Source organism: Leuciscus leuciscus, assembly GCF_965113295.1.
Source record: "Leuciscus leuciscus genome assembly, chromosome: 20".
NCBI lineage: Eukaryota > Metazoa > Chordata > Actinopteri > Cypriniformes > Leuciscidae > Leuciscus > Leuciscus leuciscus.
The window spans coordinates 22,977,735-23,000,437 of NC_138744.1; the positions used below are offsets into that span (position 1 = coordinate 22,977,735).

Below are 22,703 nucleotides of genomic sequence, written 5' to 3' on the forward strand. Positions count from 1 at the left end.
AAATGTGCAGTGTTGAGGTTCCTTCAGGAGCAGGGTTGAAAAACACAGATCTAAAGTACATATGACTAGGGATGGGTACCGAAACCCGGTATTAAACGGGCCCCGGTGCTGAATTTTGAAAGACCGCTGGATCGTTAAGCTCGGACGTTATCGGTTCTGCTGTCGGTACTGGAGAAATTATGAAAGTACACGTGCTATTTATTATTGCTATTAAGAAATTATTATCTTGCGAATTTAATCTCGCCAGCCACTTCTATATATAATAATATTGAACCATTTGTCTGTGATGCATTTTTGCTAAAGAGAGAGTGTGTGTGTGTGTGTGTGTGTGTGTGTGTGTGTGTGTGTGTGTGTGTGTGTGAGAGAGAGAGCGATCTTTCACGCAAAGCCACGGCGCGCGCAACACAACAGTCCTAGCTGCTTAATGAGTGACGATGAGGACAGAACATTCAAAAGGTTAATATCTGATCTTTGATATTAAACTAATTTTATTTTAGATTTAGATTTTGGCTTCCAATGATTATTAAAAAGAAGATATTTGAGGTGTAACCATTAAAAACTAAAGCCACATTCTCTCCAGCGCAACTTCCTTCCCTTCACAGAGCGATGCGCTGTCATTTCTCCCTAAAACCCAAAAGTAACGTCAGAATCTGCACGATCGGTGATTGTTGTAAAATGTAGTCTATACTTTTGCTAAACTGCGGGACGCGTTTGATAATAAAAGGCTATTAAAAGTACCAAAATTGACGCAAAAGACGCGGTTCCAAAATGCGGCTCGCGCTCTGAAACACACCGCAACGAGACAAGCAACGTATATTTTGGGCTTCGTGTGCGCATCTAAACGATCAAATACACAAATATGTCAAAATGGCCGTCTTGGAGATTCACTTAAACAGTTTATTCACTTAAATACAGTTTATGTCTTAAATCGGCGTAAATAGTTGGGAGAAAATATGAGGCTTAATAATGATTAGATCTGCATTTGGTCTTAAAGAGGCAGCAGTCGAATAATCCTGCTGACGATTGCTCCATTAATGTGAATCAAACAACAAAAGGCAAAGAGAAAATCAGTCACAGCTCTTGAATTATATAAGCTTTAATCTATCTATGATAAACTGTGCAGTGTTATTTTACATCTGACTTTATTAGATGTCTTTTTAACCCATATTACTCCTGAACAGTAATGTCAGTGGACATTACTGAAATTAAAGCACTGGGTATATAATTTGTATATTTGTTTTATTGTATACTTTTTTGTTTGACCATGTGTTTGTACATTGTTTTTGGCGTCCTGTCTGTCTATATAAAACACAAAAGCCTGCACCCTTCTGCATAACATACATGTTTTATTTGTTTTGTTAAAGCATTGCTTTTTCTTTTGCTATAGATATTTATTTTACATTTCAAAATATAAAGCAATATTAATTATGTCCTAAATAATTTTTGCCCCTTTTTTTAATATAACAAAAAGAACCGATAAGAATACCGTTAAAGTACCGGATCGATAAGGAGTATCGGTAAGAGTAGTAATACCGTTAAAACCTTAACGATACCCATCCCTACATATGACAAAGTCTTAGCTGCAATCAGAGCATGTGAGCGGAGTGGAGCGGTGAGAATCTCCGCTCATCGCTCACGGAACTGTTCACCCCTCCGCTCCCCCGCTCTAAGCTACATCAGGCCGCTCCGCTCATTATCGCTCAGCGCTCAACGAGGTTTGCTTCGCGCTCCACTCAAATCGCCCCCCGCTCGCTCCGAAAAAGGAAAAAAAAATCTACATGTATATCACTTTTAGCTTAGACCACAGCCTAACCTCCTAAACAACAACATTTTTCAAATTGAAATGTTTTATTTCAAATTACAGGCCTATGTAAGAAGGAATATAGCCTAAACAAAAAGTCCTGTAAAATTAAACGAATAAATGGGCCTAATAATATAAATAAAAATTATATAAACAAAAATATACATATACATTTTTTAAAAGTAAATTAACTATAAGGCCAGAATTTTGATAAGTGAACTTTTGCGCAACGCACACGATTAAAATTTAAATTGGCTTCCATACACACAAATTGCTGTAAAATTAAACGAATAAATGGGCCTAATAATATAAATATTATTACGGACGACACAAATTCGGCTAAATAAAACGAACCATTAGGTCTACTTGAATGAAAAAACGAATTTGTTTGAATATTACGCTATATTTAATTTACACTTTGTTACAAGTTACCGTATTCAATTTGCTAACCTTTTGTTGCGTTCGCGTAGGTCACGCTCATGTTTTCGAGAGATGTGTCTTTTGAGATTCCAAAATGAATCTTTGCTGACTGAAACGATTTCTCCACATTCGTTTTCTTGTACCACATTATCATTGTTAGTTAGTTTTATATTAATAGTAGCCTACACCTGCATGACTTCTCATTTTCCTTTATGAAGTAGCCTACTTTTTGAACTCCATTATTGAGGCGAGTTTTGACTGAAAATAGTCTACTGTTGACACAAGACAGATGGATCCTGGTTTAGATTTGACTGAGCATGCTTCAGACTCGTGGTGTGAACTGAGCGAAATTGGAGCGGGAAATAAGGCGACGCTCCGCCCTTTTAAAAATGCCGCTCTGCGCTCTGTCCAAGATCCGCCCGCTCCCCGCTGGCTCCCGCTCCACTCCACTCACATGCTCTGGCTGCAATTCAACACTGCAGTAACTTTTGACAATGAAAAATTAAAGCATACAGACCAATTACATTCAACATCAGAAGACACACACAAACAAAAACTATAAAGCCATACACCAATTTCTCTGCTCAGTAATCCATTTTGCAAAGCAGCTGCATCATCATCATCATCATCATCATCATCATCATCTAAAGATTGTGTTGTGGGGCTCCATAACGATACCAGAAAACTGCAGAATGATTATATCCACAAAAATGATGTTAATGAAAACCAATCATCAACACTAGGACACTTTGCTCTGTATTCAAACTGCTTCTAAAGGCTCGATGTTGAGATATGGCCATTTGGGAGACATTATAATAACATAAGACTTCCACCTCCATATCTCGAAGTACTTGAGTTTTTTCTTCTTTATAAAGGTGCAATAGCTAACTACACATTTCAGGATTTAGTATCAGACAAATGAGCCAGAACATAAATAAAAACATGCCAAAACAAAACCAACAAAGACATTCTGATAAATCTAAAAAAGACAAAACATATCAAGACATAAATGTCTAGCACTCAATAAAAACGGCAAAACAAAAATGAAAAATGTGTCCACGAGACAGGTCATTCACAGTCCCCATCTCCACTAAGGCCGGAAGGTCTGGAGAGCATCAGCTGTTACGGGACTTCTCCATATGCAGGAAGTGACTCCAGTTTCTCAGTTGGGTCATGGATCTTTGGACTAATCAGACAACGGTTTTACTCAAGTTCTAGGCAGACGCTAGCACATACGCAAAACAATATACAATACAGTGTAAAATGTAAATACTTTTAAATGAGCCGAATGAATCGTGTACTAGAACTGAGGGGTAAAGGTTAGGGCAGAAGAAGAGAGGGTAATCACTGTTTGATTAGAAGTGGAGTCTAGCTCTTCAAACTTAAGAACACTTGTAGACCTGAAACTGCTTTTCTTAATGACTCACACAAGTACACTACATCCTGTCTTTGCTGATTGGTATAATGTAGGGTAAGACCTTATTGCTGTAGCGCTTTCATAAAACTTGAAACCGAAACTAAAAATAAAATAAAATAAAATAAAAACTCACAAAAACAGACCAAAGAATGTCATAGCAATTTCATCATGGAACAGGTGCCGTGTAAAAAAGGTCCACATTCACACTGGGCTTTGATTCTGGAAAAATTGCCATCAAATTACCAGACAGCCTCCTGTATGAATGCAAGACTTATTAGCATTTTGGAAGTTTTCTGAAGTTTATAATCATAATTTTTCTCGAATCCAGTGCCTGGTGTCTAATTAGGCTTTATAAATCCCCTCGTTTAGAGGCATCAGGCTACTGGTATATAAGCTAGTAGTGCTGAAACAACTGTGTTGTCAACCACTGGAACTATTTTGGATCATCAATTTAACAGTTGCATTAGATTCTCTATGCCAATTTCAGATGAATACATTTTTTGATAAACTATTCTGAACATAAATCATATCTATTCCAAGTATGGGGATATAATGCTAATATATTTGGATCACACAGAGGGTTCACACTTGGCAGGTTTGATTTAATTTAAATAAACTCTGGTGGGAATGCTCTGTTAATGCAGTTCATTTGAATCAGAATCAGAATCAGAATCAGAACACGTGTGAAAGCTGTCATCCGAACCTCAGTATGCACCATTAATGTTAATGTTTGACTTTTTAACAAAATAGTTAGTGAAAAAAACAAAAAACAAGAGCACTTTCCAGTACATATCACAAGCTTTCACGTGTCTGCTATGCAGTGGCTCTGCCAAATGCCATTCTACTTAAATGAGACTTTGTGTTACCAAAGTAATAGGCTGGCGTGCGACAATGACATGTAAAAACAAACATTGGTTTATTATTTTGCATGCCAGTAGTATGGCTCCTTCACATCAAAGTTGGCAGTGTTTGGCGTGGTCAAAAGTCAGGCTTGTAAAACTAATCGACTAAACTGGAAAATGTATCTGCTGATGACAATGCTTTAAAAATACCAAAAATCAGCCAGAGATCTTTAAAATTTTGTCAAGGTTTCAAACACTTGGGACTGAAGCATTATGCCTTTAAACCTTTCAAATACATAAACTAATACATAATACATAAGTCAAATTAATTAATTTACTCAGCAAGGATACATTAAATGGACAGTACAGACATTTACACAAAATTAAGAATAAAATTTCTAATGTTCTTTTGAACTTTTTATATTAAAAAAATGCATCGACATTTCCCAAAAAAACAGCACAACCATTTTCAACTGTTATAAGAAATGTACTTGAGAACCAAATCAGCATATTACAATGTTTCATAAATTCACAATATTACTGTTTTTACTGTATTTCTATCAAATAGTCTACAACAAACCTGTGAGAGCAAAAGAGACCTCTTTCAAAAACATTTAAAGCTTGCCATCCCCAAACTGTAGAGATGACAAATGGCAGTATTATTGTTTTTATATTTTTAATATTATTATGAAATAAATAAATATATATAATTTATATGAACTTCACTCACTCAATTCAGTTACTCAAACTAGAAATGAAGGTTTGGTACTGAAGTTTGTCTCACGGAACAAAGGAAGCTAAAATACATGAATCCCTTAAGGCAACCAGACACACCTTTTCTTGTTTGACTAACAATATTTGTACTTCATGCCATTTCAACATTGAACAAAGAACAAGATTAAAAGCAAATGGAAAGACTAGAATCAGAACAAACAATTTGTTCTTTAACTACATATAAAAGCAGACAGGAACCAGATTCCCTATCGAATCACTGCGTGTCTGCCCAGGAACCTGGCCATTCAGTCTAATGATAGAGTCCATTAGCAGTAAACGCAGAACAACATGAGAGAGCCCAAACAACAAGCCCTTGAGTTGAAGACTGAAACGGCTGATTGTATGTCTCCAAATTCATATTTATAGAGCTATACATGTTTAAACTATCTTTACCTGCCAACTGATAAGGAAAGCAGATGCTGAGGTCACACTGCATTAGCTATGAGCTACATACATCAATGTTCTTTTTATATTTAATATGTCATGTGCCAAGAAATAGTTTTCAGCTAAGAGGTGTCATGGCTGACAGGCATTTATTATTAAGTATCCAGCATTAATGCTCCTGATTAAACTGAACATCAAATTTAAACAAAGAGGACAGACTGGGGCTTAATTACAAAGCAGTTAGCAATGCTGTCATCATGTACAATAACGAATCTCTGTGACCTCTTGCCATGTTGCTATGGAAACAGACACTCCATTCAGCATTGGTTAGCAGAGAGAAAACAATAAATCAATGAGACTACAGATGTTTGCATCTCTAGACGGAACACTGCTGCTCCAAGAGGATTTCCTTATAAAATTGGGATTTCGGCCATTTGGAGAGAGGAGACTAAGGGCGTTTTTCCACTGGGTTCGTTTGCTGCGGTCCGAACCTGAGTGCGCTAGTTCCCGGCGCCCCCCGCAGCGTTGGTCTGGTTTCACACTCAATTAGTTGTATCGAACCCAGGTGCGTTTGCGGTGATCTTACGTCATCGCAAACGCACACGGAAAATGCATGGATAAAACAACTCGACTGAGCATAGCTGTAATTTGTCTGTTTTTTTGGTGCTATTATGCACAACATAGTGAGAGACATCACCTCTTCAGTGTCCCACAACGTTCCCCTGCCACTCATGGTTGTTGTGTGTGAGGAAACAATGATATCGACAGTGATACGCACGCGCGGGATACTATACTTCCTGAACAAGCGCGCACCCGAGTCCGTGTTGCTTGCACATTAACGCGAACCGCGCCACGGTTCGGGAGCAACCGAGCTCAGACCACCTCCTCCAGGTAGTCTCGGGTTCGGTACTCTAGTGCGCACCCGGGTCCGATGACAGCGTTCACATTAGCGATTTTTCATGCGAACCGTGCCCTGGTCCGCACTAAACTGCCAGTGTGAAAGCGCCCTAATGGTACAGGTAGAGTGCTAGTGTTGCACAAGAAAACTATACAATTTGACCATTTCTACCCATATTTTCGTTTGTTTGTGATCCTGTGCAAGCAAAGGTAATCTTCAAATCATTAGCCAAGAATATGTATTGGAAAAAACATTTCAGGCAGCTTGTTGCTTTACCTTAGTCACACTTCAACCTACAACTTCCACAGCAGAGCAGAACAACATCTTAGCTGGATCTTAGCGGACAATAGTGTGTTAGGATTTGGTAAGGTTAATTAGCCAAGAAAAGGCTAAAAATATCTAGCAGGACACCAGTGTTTCATTGTTAACTAAAATTTCAAAACTATTGAAAGCGGTGTTTGGTAATTGAAATAAAGCTGAAATGAAATAAAACAATGGATGAAAAACTTAAATCCCCCGGTTTCATCGACTTTTTAAGCTAGTCACAGACTAAAATGCATGTTTGACCTGTTTTAACTGAAAGCAACTGTTTTTTTTGTTGTTTTTTTTAGATGTCCCAGTTGAACTTGTACTTAAATGTCCCAATTGAACTAAGGCCTAATCCTGGCATCTTTGCCCTGTATGTGAAACCAAGCCTTGAAGTACTGTAGTAAGTTGAACTACTAAAATTACTAACACTGAAAAAAATTATTAAAGGCTAAAAAGAAATATTTCAAAAACAAGAAAATATTAAAATGACAAAAGCACAAGGACAACTTAAAGTAAATTGAAGCAGCAAGGCACTGGTAGAAACAACATCCTGTTTTCCCTTCTTGAAACAGTGTATATGGCCAAGATCATTCATATCATCAGGTTGAAAGCAGATCTTCAAAAAAAATAAGGCCCTCAATATGAGTGGTAATTCGCTAATGGCAGAGAAATTATTCTAATTGAGCTCTTGCTGAACAATGTCTAAGAGGCTGATCTTTGATGTCCACACTGTTGCTGCTTTCAGCCTATTGCCATGTTGTAATGACCCTGCACCCTTTGTCCAGTGAATCCATGACTTTTCCAGTTGTTCTTGATTACTGGATAAGGATTTTATAGAGATTACAATTAAATACTTCAGAACTAAGCATAACTAGAAAACACATGAATAAGGGTGGGCGATATGACCAAATTTTTATTTCACGATATGAGAAATTGTATTTAATGATAACAATATGTAGTTAGAATTAGTGCAGTGATGGTGATTTAATAAAATCAAAAATAATCAAAAATAAGATATTGCATAGTCTCCACTGTATGAATTAAATATAAATGTATTCCTATTGTACTAAACCTTTCCTTTAACCTTGTTTTACCTTTAACTCTTTATTAAAGGTAAAAAGTTATTCAGGTCAAGAGCAGAAGGTATATTAGGCTGCTGTCCCTTAAAGACCAAATGCACGGCTCCATTATACTGATACACATCCAGTTTACATCCAACTGTTTACTTTTACTCGAGACATAAACAGCTGTTTACATGAATACTCAACACGATGTGCATTTTGACATAATTGCGTGCATTCAACCATTTAAGCGCAATAAGATGTGAAAGACAACTGAATTTGTGATCACATGCTGAGAGCCGAGGCTTTCTGTGCACCGGTTAGCTGTGTGTCAGTCAGCATGTGCACCAGAGAGAGAGGGAGAGGGAGAGGGAGAGGGAGAGGGAGAGGGAGAGGGAGAGGGAGAGGGAGAGGGGGAGAGAGAGACTCCTGTTGCATGCTCTTGATTGTTCACTCAGCATATATGCATCATTTGAATTAAAACAAACTAGTATGTGCAAGTAAAAACATGAACTGTTGCGTGATTTATGTATAACGAGTGGTTCCCTACAGGAAGGTGGTACAGTAATCACATGACGTTTTCAAGAGGTTTTCTGTGCTCCCAGAATGCTGCCTCTCAGACAGCGTGTAAATAGCCTATAAATTCGAGTTCTCTTTCATGTCTTGTGCTTTAAATGGACAAATTCACACAGAATTATATAAAAATGCTTGTATAGGCAAGTATCCTTGTGAAAAAGTCGGTATCTTGTGAAAAGTATCTAAACAAGTGAACTGTAAACAGTTGAAAAGAAAACGCGTGTGTACCAGTATGTTGGACATGTGCAGCTCTTAAAGTGACAGCAGCATAATAAACCTATTGCTGTCTTAGATCACACCTAACGCGTTTTTCAGGTTCGAAAACGCTAGGTGCACAGCACTGACCAATCACACAGAACGAGCAGTGCGCTGCGTTTTTTATGTTGCTAGGCAACCACTGAAACAGCTGTCCTGTCAGTCAAGTAAATGTCAAATCAGCCTTTTATTAATTTGATTTACTTTGTTAACATTGTGGTAGTTACGGTTCGTGAACTCGTTAAGCTCCTGGTAACCCGCGAGAGCACCACAAGTTTATCCTCCATCATCGCAGGAAGACCCGCCGCTCCATTCATTCGATTGGACAGTGGAAAAAAACGCGATGACGTCGGGCGCTTTTCCCGCTTGGAGTTGCTTTTTTTTCAACTTCAAAAACGCGAGGCGCAGCAGGCAGTAAAACGCGAGGCGCAGAAGGCGCATAAACAGCGCGCAGAACACTCGCTGCCATAGGAGACCAATTGAAAATAGGCGCCTCTCACTGCAAAAAACGCATCAGGTGTGATCGGCCCCTAAGTCCTCAATGTTAATCTAACAACAAAAGACAGAAAAAAATAAATAAAAAAAACTCACTGCTCTTGACTGGTTGAGGCTTGCTGGAGCAGCTCTAAATATTCACTGTGCGATTAAAGAAAATATGATAGAGCAATAATATAAACAGTTAAAGTAACCGTAGCTCCTATAAAACATTTTAACAAGCATATTTAGTAGGCATGAACATAACTGGAAATATCTATTAGCTCAGCCAACTAATTTGATTCATATTCTTTTGGTTTCTCTGCACAATATTTGTAAAAATTAAAAATGAAATGAAAATACAGTTCTTGAAAAAGTGGTATCGGTGCATCCCTAATTATTATCGAGGTTTAAAATGAACAACTCAAATTAATATAATGTGTTTTTTTATAACAACGTTATAATATTCTGAATGATAGGAGTAAAAATATAATATGTAATATAGTGCATATTTAGCAAAACACTCCTCTCTGTAGTTCATTTTTCTAGCTAACTAACATGCTATGGTTATTAAACGGCTTTCCTGAGGTAAATGTAACGTTACGAGACATTGTTTACAAGCTGTATTATTGACCTCTTTTCGCGGTTGAAACCAGGGATGGAAATTAACTTTTTTGTCCACCGGCCACTGTGGCTGGTGGATTTCAAAATCTACCAGCCACTCAATGTTTTTACCAGCCACTTTCTTGTTTTTAACCGACAATGTGTAACTGCATGTGAAAATTAATACTACAAGATCTACAATACTTAAGCAGTTTATTTAATCTCAAGTCTCAATGAAATACTGACATGTTCTCTTTCTCTCTTATATATATTTCTCTTTTTTACCTGGATGTGGCATTTGAATGATTCGTGGTCTTTTATGGCTTCCAGTTTTAGGTTTTTAGTCCCAACAATGAAACTAGGGCTGGGCGATATGGACCAAAAGTCATATCCCGATTATTTAGGCTGAATATCGATATACGATATATATCCCGATATTTTTTCCGCAAAGTGAGAGCAAATGTTCAGTCAAAGTCAAAGCCAAATATGACATGTCACAAGTAGTTTTATTGAAACCGGCTATTTCCACACACACAAGTACTGTCCCCCTTTACTTAACATAAATTGTAAGAATATGACTAATAGTAAAGACTAGTACTAATAAATAAACATTAGGCCTATGCTAAAGCTATTAAATAGCAGTCCCAAACTAGTTTTTGTTAATACAATGTTGGTATGAGCCACTAGAGTCATTTAAAAATATTAAAAATAACACAAAGAAAAATAAAGTGGCATTTTTGGGGTTAATATGGAAACGACAGTTGCCATGGTGAATACACAATATTAACAATAACTGTTAATGAACCATGGAAACTGCTCCTGGTGAACAGAATGAAAATCATACCTGCATTACTTTTATTTTGTGTAATTTACAACGTAACGGCGTTGCATGCTCGTAGTTTCTTGTGCACTTTATATACAGTGAGGCGATACACAGCGCGCGCCGCCACATTTGCGCGTGCAATTGAAGAGTGTGCGCTCCGAGCACAGGATAACGGCTGACGTGACAGGACAAGAAAGTCCGTTTTTCTGAGGTGAAAGACTTTATTTCAGCGTACACTTATGTCCTCTAAAAGTGTCCGCCGTCTGTGTGAAACAGTATATTTTTATTTACCCGCCACGGTGGCCGGTAGGTGAAGTGAGTTTACCCGCCACAACACAAAATCACCCGCATTTGGCTGGTGGCGGGTGCTAATTTCCATCCCTGGTTGAAACACTCGATTACATGAGACATTTCAGGAAGTTGTACTGCATCTTTTCAACATACCTTCTGGTGTTCATTCATGTTTATTTACTTTTAACTAGTAGTAAAGAGGAAAAGATGATCAGGTCACGTGCCGCGATCTGAGGCACTACAACGATCTGTCACATCACATTTAAGAGGGCCAAAGCGGTATTGTTTGAATTTTAACAATAAATTAATTCAACAACAAATAAAACTGACAGAACTTGAAAGCTAAGCTTTGTTTCATCTCAAAATAACCTGCTCTGTCTTGTCTGTCGGTGTCAGTGTCCTCTTTGCTTCGCGATTTTTCACTGCACAAGAAAATGGATGTGTGGCATGAGAACAGTGTCAATTGCGTGAGGCTCACACTGAATGCGTGAGAGTTAACAGCCCTGCAATGATCGTGGGAACCTCAAACTACAGAGAACTGACAAATAACTACCTCTTTGTAGCAGATATTAGTAATTTTTCCAAAGATCTTATCTGCTGATATGAACAGAACTTTAAACCTAAAAACAGTGACGTCTGATTTGTGTGATCACAAGGAAACAAAAATGCTCTAGAGGTAAAAGAGGAAACCGCCCTCTCCTAAAAAGAAACAATTTCTTGTTCCACAGAATATTTTGTTTTCCTCCTGAATTGTCTGGATGACAAAATCCAGGGCAACAGTGATGATCTGTTGTGATGGCAACCTTAATGGTGTAGTCACCAACTCTTCTAGCTTTTCAAATCATTCACTGTGTTCACATTGATCCACCATCACAGCACAGAGAAATAGACTGTAAAGGAACATGGTTCAATGGTTTCAATATCTTGTGCATGGTTTATTTCACTTTTGTCCAATGTCTCGTAAGAGTTTACGCATATTCAGATAACATTTATAGATTGAACAGCATAAAAAGAATGAAAATCGATACATGAAATGACTTGATGGAATCCTACATACAATATGAATGACACTGCAATTTAGGTTTTGCAGTCCTAATTATTAGGCTAAATTATCTCTCTCGTTATTAGCAGTGTCTGCAAAATCATAACAGGGCAACCAGTAAGACAACATACAGGTATAATCTCAATATCTTCTGCAGAAGAACCATCTAATTCTGTGGATGAAAACTGTAACAAGGACTCTCCCATTCAGTCACAGTTCTGTCCAGTAGTGCATGCCTTGCCCTCATTATCCATGGCACTCGACACACACCAGTCTAAACAAGGAGCCTGGCTGCATTTCCTTCCACGAGTATTTATATAATTGCTCAAGGTCAGTTTTTATTTTTTTTTATTAAAGATTGCGAGACCACATTTGAGAAAAGGGAACTGAAACCAAGAAGCCGGCCTAAAGAATGACTAATATAATAACAGGCATTTCATGTTGGCAATAAAACAATAGCACAGGAGAATAAAGTTTCCCACAGAGATTGAGAACCAAGGAAACAAACAGAATGACTATTAACACTTCCAAGTAACACATTATAAATAGTGCAAATAAAAGAGGAACGCAACAGTATCCATTTCCAAGTTTTCTGAGAACCATATTTTTAGCAAATGGAAATGCATTTGATGTGAGAAGTACCAGAAATATGGCGCTAATAAAAGGTACAATTTAATAATTTTTAGTTTTCTCTACTTTAGGGCACTAACTTTGAAGACAAAAAAAGCATATCTAGCAACAGACTTAACGCTATAAAATTACATTCATATAAACTACAGCATCTTTCCAGAAATGTACAAAATGTATGGGGAGAAAAAAGCAGTGTGCAACACTCATGAGTGTAACAAAACAAGAACAGCTGTGTCCAGCTCTCAGCATGGTGGAGGATATTTTCTGACATGCGGAGCCCTGCAGAGAATGATCTGGACACAAACACGGCAAAAAAAATTATTCCTATTTATTTCAAACTGAGAGCAAAATCCAAGCCTCTTTCATAATGCATTTTTTTGTCCTGAGACACTTTCAGCTACAGAAAGGGAATTGAAATGGAAACAGCAGACATACTGAGAAAGTTCATCATATCTACTCAAAGACAAGCAGACAGAAATCTACACAACCTGAATTCTAATCCCAAGTGCTAAAACTCATTCCAGAACCTTTTGTTAAGGGGCGGTATTATTTGGGAAAAGACTTAGTAAAGACCACTATAATACTCCTTTACCACTGACACTGTTCCGGTGCAGGTTCCTGACCTTTGTCCGTTCTCAAACCGTTCCTTGCATTTCCATTGCAGAAAAGGGGGTTCTGGGCTGGAAAGATTGGTTCAACTCCGGCACTGAACGGAGCCGGGAAGAAGGGGGGTGGGGAGAAATACTGGCGAACCATTGAGAAATGTAATAACACTGCACTATATTGCTCGTTAATCTAAATATATAAAACTATGCGCGCAAGAGAGACCAGGGCCCTATCATACACACGGCACAATGTGACGCAACGCAAGTTTTTTTGGCTAGTTTCAGCCAGACGCAGTTATCATTTTCACTTTTCATTGTTGGTGCGTTTTTATTTTGAGGCAACTGAAAAAGACAATTCTTGAAACTAGAAGTCAATGGCGCGCAGACCATTTTTCCCATCGTTAAACTAGCAAAAGTGGTTTTGTACACGCCCTAACCGCACTTGTGCCGTGCACTTTAGACCATGCACTTAGATTGTTAAAATAGGGCCCCCAGTGTGCGAAAGAGCAAGTGACTTGTGGAAAGGTGTCTGGTTCGCGACACACTCCAGTTCGCCTGGCCGAGAACAGGCTCAGGCTCTAGAACGCAAACCATTTTGGTGGAAAAGGGGTATTTGTATACTATGCAAGTACAATGTCCATTCTATTCAATACACTTCATAACACTAATATGATCTTTCACTTTAGAGAAAGTCAAAGGTGTGATTAAAATAAATAAATAAGTGATTAAGTGAATTAAGCCCAGGAGCCGCCATCATTGGGGAACATAAACAGCGCGATGAATCAATGCATTTCACACAAATCGACTAATTTGCGTCGTTCCATCCCAACTTTGGATGAAAAGCAAGTTAAAAAGGCCTGTTCACACCAAGGCAAACGTTCAGTGCAAACATTTGGTGCGATAATTTAATTTAAACAAACGGCTGTTAAAGCGCCTGTTCAGAATGACAAATATTCACATTCTGTTACAGGTTTTTTTTTTTTTTTTACTGAGAAGTGTTCCATTGCACTGCAAATAAAACTGGCCAACCAATAACATAAAAACTTCTACAAAGTGACATTAGCCCCTTTCACACAAAGTCTTTACTGGCAAATTACCTGTAAATTTCAGTTGAAAGATCATGTGTGAATAGGACCTTTTTAAAAAAAATAAAATACCATTAAAGTAATAAATAAAAAAAGTTTGACAGATAGTGAAACTAAAGCGCTTCTCATCCAGGTGGAAAAATACGGAACGTAGCTGCTTGTGTGAACAGCAAATTTGTGTATTTACTTCAAACATTCGTCTTAGCGTGAAAAGACCTTAACTATATTTTTTTAGCACTTGCAACAGAAACATTTCAGTTATTTCAGAGGCTCCTGAAATTGGAAAATGTATTTTACATCTTGAAAATTAAAGAGTGCTTCAGTAAACACTAGTAGCGTAGGTTTGAGATACATACATTATGGCATTAAGTGCTCATTAGACTGATACTGACGGTGAGAATGCTATTAAATCTGCACTTAGAGGCTTGATAATAATAATAAAAAAAAAAAAAATCATGTTCACTTGGCACTCTGTGTATTTAAGCCATTTAATAGATACACAAAACACACAAGCAGCACCTACACACTGCTCATACACACAGACAGACAAACGCACGCTGTAATAACAGACAGGGCTGATAACACACAATAGCAGTGGTTGCAGCGAGGATAATCTCCTCCCACACACGTGGGCCGTGCTGAACAAGCTGCCAGCAGCGTCTCTCATCCCTACTGCCAGCAGGCCTCCAACGCAGAAGTGTGTTTGTCTTTGGTGCCATGTGTTTCTGAACTACCAGTAGGCCGTGTGTGCACGAGTGCGTGTGTGTGTGTACAGGAAATACTGTCACATCACTACAGGGACCGATAACATCTAATAACCAATATGTTTTGGCAGCAGAAGTCGAGCCGAGCATTGAGCCGCTTTGAGTCTGTCCCTCAGGTGGGTCGTTAGGTTAAATTAGCTCTTGGTAAATTAGCTAGTGATGTATATGAGGATTCTTCCATTAGGAATAGAAGGAATCTTTTACTTTAATGAAAGTGCGAAAAGCACTGTCTGCTAGAAAGCTCTTTTCTTGGGGTTTAAAGTGATAAACTATTTTTGAATAAAGCCAACCGTTGAGACCACAAAAAAACTCCAGCAATTAGCAATAACCGTTTTCTTCCTGCCATAGATCACCCTCCACCCACGTTCAATGCGACAGGGGGGATGGGGCTATTCTGGTATTCAGTGCAAGTGCGTCTCCTCAGAGAGCGCATTCTTTACACACACGCTCACCCACATGCATGAGTTAAGCGAGCAGTGAAAGTGTGGGGGAAGGTGAAAATGAAAAGTTGGGGAAGAGAAAAGGAAGAATTTGGAAACATTATGCAAGCTTCCTCATCTCTCCTCCTTTCCCATGAGGCTCTCTAATGTAGCTTTTTCTGCTATGACAATATTCAGAGCTGGTGGTGTAGCGCTAAGTGGACCATCTCCCTCCAATTCATTTAACCAGTCCACAAACAAACCTACAATATGAAGAGATGGATAGGATATAAAATGGCAGGGAAACATTGGAGGAGATGATCTGTGTGTGGTGGGAGTTTATGTGAATGACTACATCTTAAATACATCTTTCTCCTATTCATAGATCCCCAATGCACCGTTAGCGTGTGAAGGAGTGAGCCAGCATGCAACAGCTGTGCACGAATAATCACACTGACATCTTGCATAACTCAACCAATAAAATCTCACTAGTTCTGTGACATCACATACTCAAATAATCCTTAAAACCATTGGACATTGCTACAAAAGAAAAATAAGGAGTATGACTTACCTCTTTTTCTATTTCTATTTTTCCCCTGCAATCCACTGCCTTCAACAGTCCATAACCTGGCTATTTACACCAGCCGACGATGATGATGATAGTGGTAACAGACAGTGAAAAGAGACAACCAAGACTAAGACTAACCGTGTCAATTCAACAAGTCCTCAAGATTCTTCGAAGCCCTATGCAGTCAAGAGTGGACCAAACTCTGGCAGCGTCCCTCCCCCGGTGACGTCAACAGCCAGTCACGTGAGCGCATAAAAAGCAGAAGCGAGCTAGTGTTGCCCTGGCAACAGGCAGACAGTTCTATAGTGATTTCAATAGGTCATCTGTCAGAGCTGCAGTGAAAGAGACCCTCACAAAACCACAGTCTAATCCTGCAGTCATAATAAGCGAGTGTTGTAGAAGAAAAGCTTCAGTGTGGACAGGAAGCTGCATCGAACGGTGAAAGAGAAACCGCATGAAGTATGCAACAATTTGCGAAACGAGAATTCGCAAAAATCAGACTATTGCACTGCTTTTCATACCTCAACGCTTCTCTATGCAGAGTTCCCAGCCGTTTCAGACATGCTGTTCTCAGTCATGACAGGAACAGTGGCTGGTGCTGAGTCAATGGTTCCCATGAGACTTTGAAACCAGATTATAAACATTCTTTGGTAATCAGAACCACAGAGGAAGGCAGAACATAAACAGACCTTTATATGATGTCAACCTTACAATCCCAGTGTGTTCAAACTGCCGGAATGGAATTTATTTTGCTTTTGTGTGATGCAATGAAACTTAGTATTGTCATCAAATTCCTTAAACTGAAAGTGAACCTTTAATGGTTAAAGTTCAGCTCAGAATCAATAGTTGTAACTTGATAAAACTGAGCAATCGAGTGCAGGCCAGGCTGGTCCCAACAATAGGCGGTTTTGAATGACAGAAACAGTATTTAAGGCTCAAATTCAAGGAAGGATTTAGATAACACACAAATGTCACACAAGTGATATAATTCATTTTAATTACATTTTAGAGCTTTCTTTTAAATATTTGCCCAGCAGGATTTTATTTTATTTTTATTTTTTTAGTTGAGACCAGAGCATGTGAGCGGAGTGGAGCGGTGAGAATCTCCGCTCATCGCTCACGGAACTGTTCACCCCTCTGCTCCCCCGCTCTAAGCTACATCAGGCCGCTCCGCTCATTATCGCTCAGCGCTCAACGAGGTTTGCTTCGCGCTCCACTCAAATCGCCCCCCGCTCGCTCCGAAAAAGGAAAAAAATCTACATGTATATCACTTTTAGCTTAGACCACAGCCTAACCTCCTAAAGAACAACATTTTTCAAATTGAAATGTTTTATTTCAAATTACAGGCCTATGTAAGAAGGAATATAGCCTAAACAAAAAGTCCTGTAAAATTAAACGAATAAATGGGCCTAATAATATAAATAAAAATTATATAAACAAAAATATACATATACATTTTTTAAAAGTAAATTAACTATAAGGCCAGAATTTTGATAAGTGAACTTTTGCGCAACGCGCACGATTAAAATTTAAATTGGCTTCCATACACACAAATTGCTGTAAAATTTAACGAATAAATGGGCCTAATAATATAAATATTATTACGGACGACACAAATTCGGCTAAATAAAACGAACCATTAGGTCTACTTGAATGAAAAAAACGAATTTGTTTGAATATTACGCTATATTTAATTTACACTTTGTTACAAGTTACCGTATTCAATTTGCTAACCTTTTGCTGCGTTCGCGTTTTCGAGAGATGTGTCTTTTGAGATTCCAAAATGAATCTTTGCTGACTGAAACGATTTCTCCACACTCGTTTTCTTGTACCACATTATCATTGTTAGTTAGTTTTATATTAATAGTAGCCTACACCTGTATGACTTCTCATTTTCCTTTATGAAGTAGCCTACTTTTTGAACTCCATTATTGAGGCGAGTTTTGACTGAAAATAGTCTACTGTTGACACAAGACAGATGGATCCTGGTTTAGATTTGACTGAGCATGCTTCAGACTCGTGGTGTGAACTGAGCGAAATTGGAGCGAAATTGGAGCGGGAAATAAGGCGACGCTCCGCCCTTTTAAAAATGCCGCTCTGCGCTCTGTCCAAGATCCGCCCGCTCCCACTCGCTCCCGCTCCACTCCGCTCACATGCTCTGGTTGAGACCCAGTGCCAGCATTCATGGCCCCCAGAATATTTGGTTGCATGAATCTCTGAACAAACAATATATTAAAAGAAAGAACAGACCCTTTTAAACAAAAAAAACTGTTTTATTCTAGCATAATGCATTCTTTTTTCCCCACCACTTGAATCTGGTTAAGTTTAAAAAAAAAGCAACATTTTGTGCAAAAAGCGTTTTTTGCACAAAGCAAAAAACTACATCCAGATTGGATTCAGAACGATGATCAAAACACAGATGGAGTAGATCGAGTCCATCAACACCCTCACAGCTTCACAGTCCTATAGCTTGTCCTGGGTCGACATTTCATTTAGTATAACGTTAGGCAGTTTTGATTTATATGCTGTTTAATGTTGATGATCGCGTTATTTTATGTATGCATCTGCTTACATATGCTATCGCTAGTTTCTGCTTCTTTTTCGCCAGTGTTTTTGATCCAGAGATTCTGTACTCTTTCAGAAGATGCATCATGAACTACTATGTCAATGGTGGGGAAGCATGTCTCATAAATGATGGGGGAAAAAGTAAAAAAAAAAACAACACCTTTGCAGAGGTTCTAATATTATGGGCTCATTTGAATGACCTCTCCAAGGGCCAGACACAAACCCAAGGGCCAGACACAAACCCATGGGCCAGGCCTATCTCAGTGTTTAATTTCTTTGCCTTGAGTGGCACCAAACAAAATTGCGCAAAATAATGACCTCTTCCACTGCTTGGACAAACAGATGAGTTTGGATGCTGCTCCAAACTTGTGTCATTGACTGATCCAATGTCAGGCAATGCAAACAATGAGCAATACTTAAAGTGAAACAGAGCCACAATGTTTAAATTAACCTACAAACTGCTTACATAAAGTTCTCTATGCACATGAAATGGGGATAGGAGAAAGTATTTTAACATTGTTAAAGTGTGCTGGAGCTAAGAAGGTCTCCTAAACTTGAATTAGTGGAAGATTTGCAGGATTTAGAAACTGAAATTGCTTTTTAGATGAGAGTAGTGTAAAAATAATGTGCTCTAGTCATAAAACACTTTTTTTTACTCTAATCAACATTCAGGGATGAAACCCGATTAAACTCTAGCATTACGTTGTCAGCATATGTGTGGTTTCCCTTTCAACATAACTTTGAAAAATAGGCAGCACATTTTTCTATTTGTGTCTTCCAGAAACATAAAAGATTCTGCGGGCTGCACTGGCCTAGCAGCCAAGGGAGTGAGTCCTGGTCTCTGCATTCCCTTACAGACAGCGGAAAGAGACGTACAGGGGTCTCTGGGTCACTGTTCCAGGGTGAACCCGCCCACTCTCCAGCCCAAGAGCGTGGAAAAATCGGCTTTCATGCAAGGGGTCTAATTTGAATACCATCTGGTGGATAGTTGAATAGAGGTAACCAAGCCTCTAAAATGAGGCAAGAAGGATGACAACAGAAAAAGGGCAAGGTCAGGAAATAAGAGCACCACAGGGGGAGAGATCTGGCACCGAGAGAAAGGGGGAGCTTCCCCCAAAGAGTTGATGGGTAGAGTAGGGGGAGAGGATGCTTGAGAAACACGGATGTGACCATACAAGGAAAAATAAGATGCCAAATAAATCAGAACATGGATTAAAATGCTTGAGGCGAGCAGAATAAAAGAGACTTGTTTCGGGTGGGGTGGACTGACAGACAGCCAGTCTCAAATTATACTTCAAACTATGAACTTCTGTGACAACATGTCCCATGCATAAATGAGATAAAAGAGATCCTGTCTTTAAGCATTAAGAATTACAAAAAGTGACCATGAAATTACCACATTTAGCCAAATGTAGGTGCTTTTAGGGCAGTGGTGGGTAATTCTGGGCCATTCATCTGCCTGCCACTATGGCCAACAGCTTACAAGACATTTAAAGGGGTGGTTGATTATGATTTCACTTTTCTAACTTTAGTTAGTGTGTAATGTTGCTGTTTGAGCATAAACAACATCTGCAAAGTTACGACGCTCAAAGTTCAAAGCAAAGGGAGATATTTTCTTTTAAAGAAATTGCTTTTTAAGGACTACAACAAATGGCTGGGAAGGACTACACGATATTCCTCCCGGGTTAGTGACATCATGAACCCTAAAATTTACATAAGCCCCACCCATTTTCAGTGCATGTCTATGTGAGGTAAAAGGACACAAGCTCTTGAGGCTCCACCCCCTGTGCCGGGAGCAGCACCTCATTTGCATTTAAAGGAACAGACACAAAACGGAGCGTTTTTGCTCACCCTTAAAAAGTGACGATTTTAACATGCTATATAAAAATATCTGTGGGGTATTTTGAGCTAAAACTTCACACACACTCTCTGGGGACATCAAAGACTTATTTTACATCTTGGGAAAAGGGCATTATACCACCCCTTTAAAATTGGTATTTGACAAGAAATGCCAATTACTTAAATGCAAAGACTTCTGCATGAAGAAACATTTGATTTGATTGTGACGTACAGATGAAACAAAAGCTATTAGTTAGCAAGTCTGATAAACTGTTTGTTTGGATGTTCAGTCGGTGCTCTCTGCTGCTTGTGCAGCGTGAGAGCTTTTCGCAGAACATGCGTATGTGAGGAGTTCTTGCTTCATGTCAGAATGAATTTTGTCCAAGATTCTTTCTTTGACATTGTCTAACTTCAAATATTGTGAATAATATTTGTTTTTAACAACCTAAACTGGTATGTTGTAGCAGGGTTTTTCCTGACTCAAAATGAGGCGGAGGTGGTAAAATCCTAATAATGTATTTTAATAATAAGGTAATTAAATTAATTTTTTTCGTAGATCATCATATAGCCTAATGTGTTTCCCAGATTATTTTTGTGGGTGGAGCCTGGTACCCCTAGGGGGGTCCGGGGGCATGCCCTCCCAGAAGATTTTTTTTTTCATTTTAAAGATAAATTCATTAATCTGGTGCACTTTGAGTCACCCGAATCCACCGTTAAAAATAAATAATCCACCCGCAAACCGCCCATATTCTTTGATTTAGATATCTGCATCTGATCATCACATTACAATAATTCAAATTCTCAGTGTTAAGCATGATAATATGGTAACATATCACACTGAAGTTGGCTAATTAAAAATGAACATTTGATTTATCTAAAATAAAAGTTGTTCTTTTGGCTAAATTACATTTCCTTAATAGCCTTAACAGAGGCTTTACTCCCTTCAAACTTAAATTGTCAATGTTTCATTACATCACTGTTTGAAAACACTCAGAATAATTTTTTGTACCTTTATAAAGGGCATTTTCTCCCTAATTTTATTAAATGTTTGCTCCATCTTTCATTTCAAATTCTTAAATTTGATCAATATATTCAATTAAAATAATAAGACACTAGGCTGTTACCAATCAAATTAAATCATTTACATTGAAAAATTATAACTGTATTAAATTAGATTATTTTAAATATTTTTGAATATACAAATAAGGAATGTTGAAAAGAATGATACTTTGAAACTAAACCGCCAGTAGGAGGCGGCAGGCGACCGTCTTAATGAGCGAGTCATTGAGTCATTCATTCAAACGATTCGTTCAAACGGCTGATTTATTCAAAATGAGGCAGTTTATGACTGGGTAATTGAATTTTCGCTGCTGAAACAGAACAAAAACAGTCATTGCGTCTAAAATGTAAGTGACTTAATTTTAACTATGTTTATTGAACTTATGAAATCCGTCTCGGTTACAATCTTGATGACATTCAGGAAAACAGACTTACATTAAATGAAATAAAACAGAATCATCCTCACATTTTCAGTGATTCCCTAGTTATTTTTAATTTTTATATTAAAAATTGTTTTTAATCAGGGCATTTGTCCAGATGGGCTACAATTCTCTCTCACTTTTCCCTTAAAAAAAAAAACAACAACAAAAAAACACACGTGTCCCGGACACAGTCTATGGTCCCGAGTCCCGACAAGCATTATTGTCGAGTCCTTATATGTTATCCTAGATTGGTTTTCCCTGAAGAGAATTACGTTGTTGAAAACGAAAGTAGAGTGACGCACGTTCATTGCGTTTTACCGTGATGAGAGTTCCGTGTCTTTATTAAACTCAACACATTATAATGATTTATCTGTCATCCACCCTCGATTAATTGGAATGGAATGTTTTTATTACTTGGCCCGCCCGACCCGCGGATTATCCGCGCAGCACTATACGGTTTGAGAATGGACACAAGCGGTAACCGCAACAGAACCGTCACGGTGGAAAAAGTGTATCTGACCATGACTGGCGGCCGCCTCATAATTCTCTATGCAGGAAAAACCCTGTTGTAGTCTCTTGCCTCTGTGTATTCCAGTAAAGTTTTACCCAACAAATAAAAACAAAAAAGATATGATATATGATATTGAGGACAGAATTCAGAAACAATTTCCTAATTAATGCAGTCATGAACTAGGTGTTGAAAATCAACATTCAAAACAAATATACTTGGACACAATGATTTTTTTCTTAGTCTAACCCTCCGGAATCACACTGAAC

At 38.4% G+C, this 22,703-nt stretch overlaps 1 protein-coding gene across 2 annotated transcripts in view; it reads right to left on the reverse strand.

The window, feature by feature from the left end:
- ncalda (neurocalcin delta a) overlaps window positions 1-22,703 on the reverse strand; it is a 66,800-nt gene that overhangs the window by 13,201 nt on the left and 30,896 nt on the right. Inside the window, exon 1 of one of the 2 annotated variants that reach the window (XM_082150496.1) lies at window positions 16,045-17,086. The exons of the other annotated variant lie outside the window; for it this stretch is intronic. The gene's annotated coding sequence lies outside the window, so the exon portion shown is untranslated. Of the gene's footprint in view, window positions 1-16,044; window positions 17,087-22,703 lie in introns of those variants that run through there. 2 annotated transcript variants of the gene reach the window in all.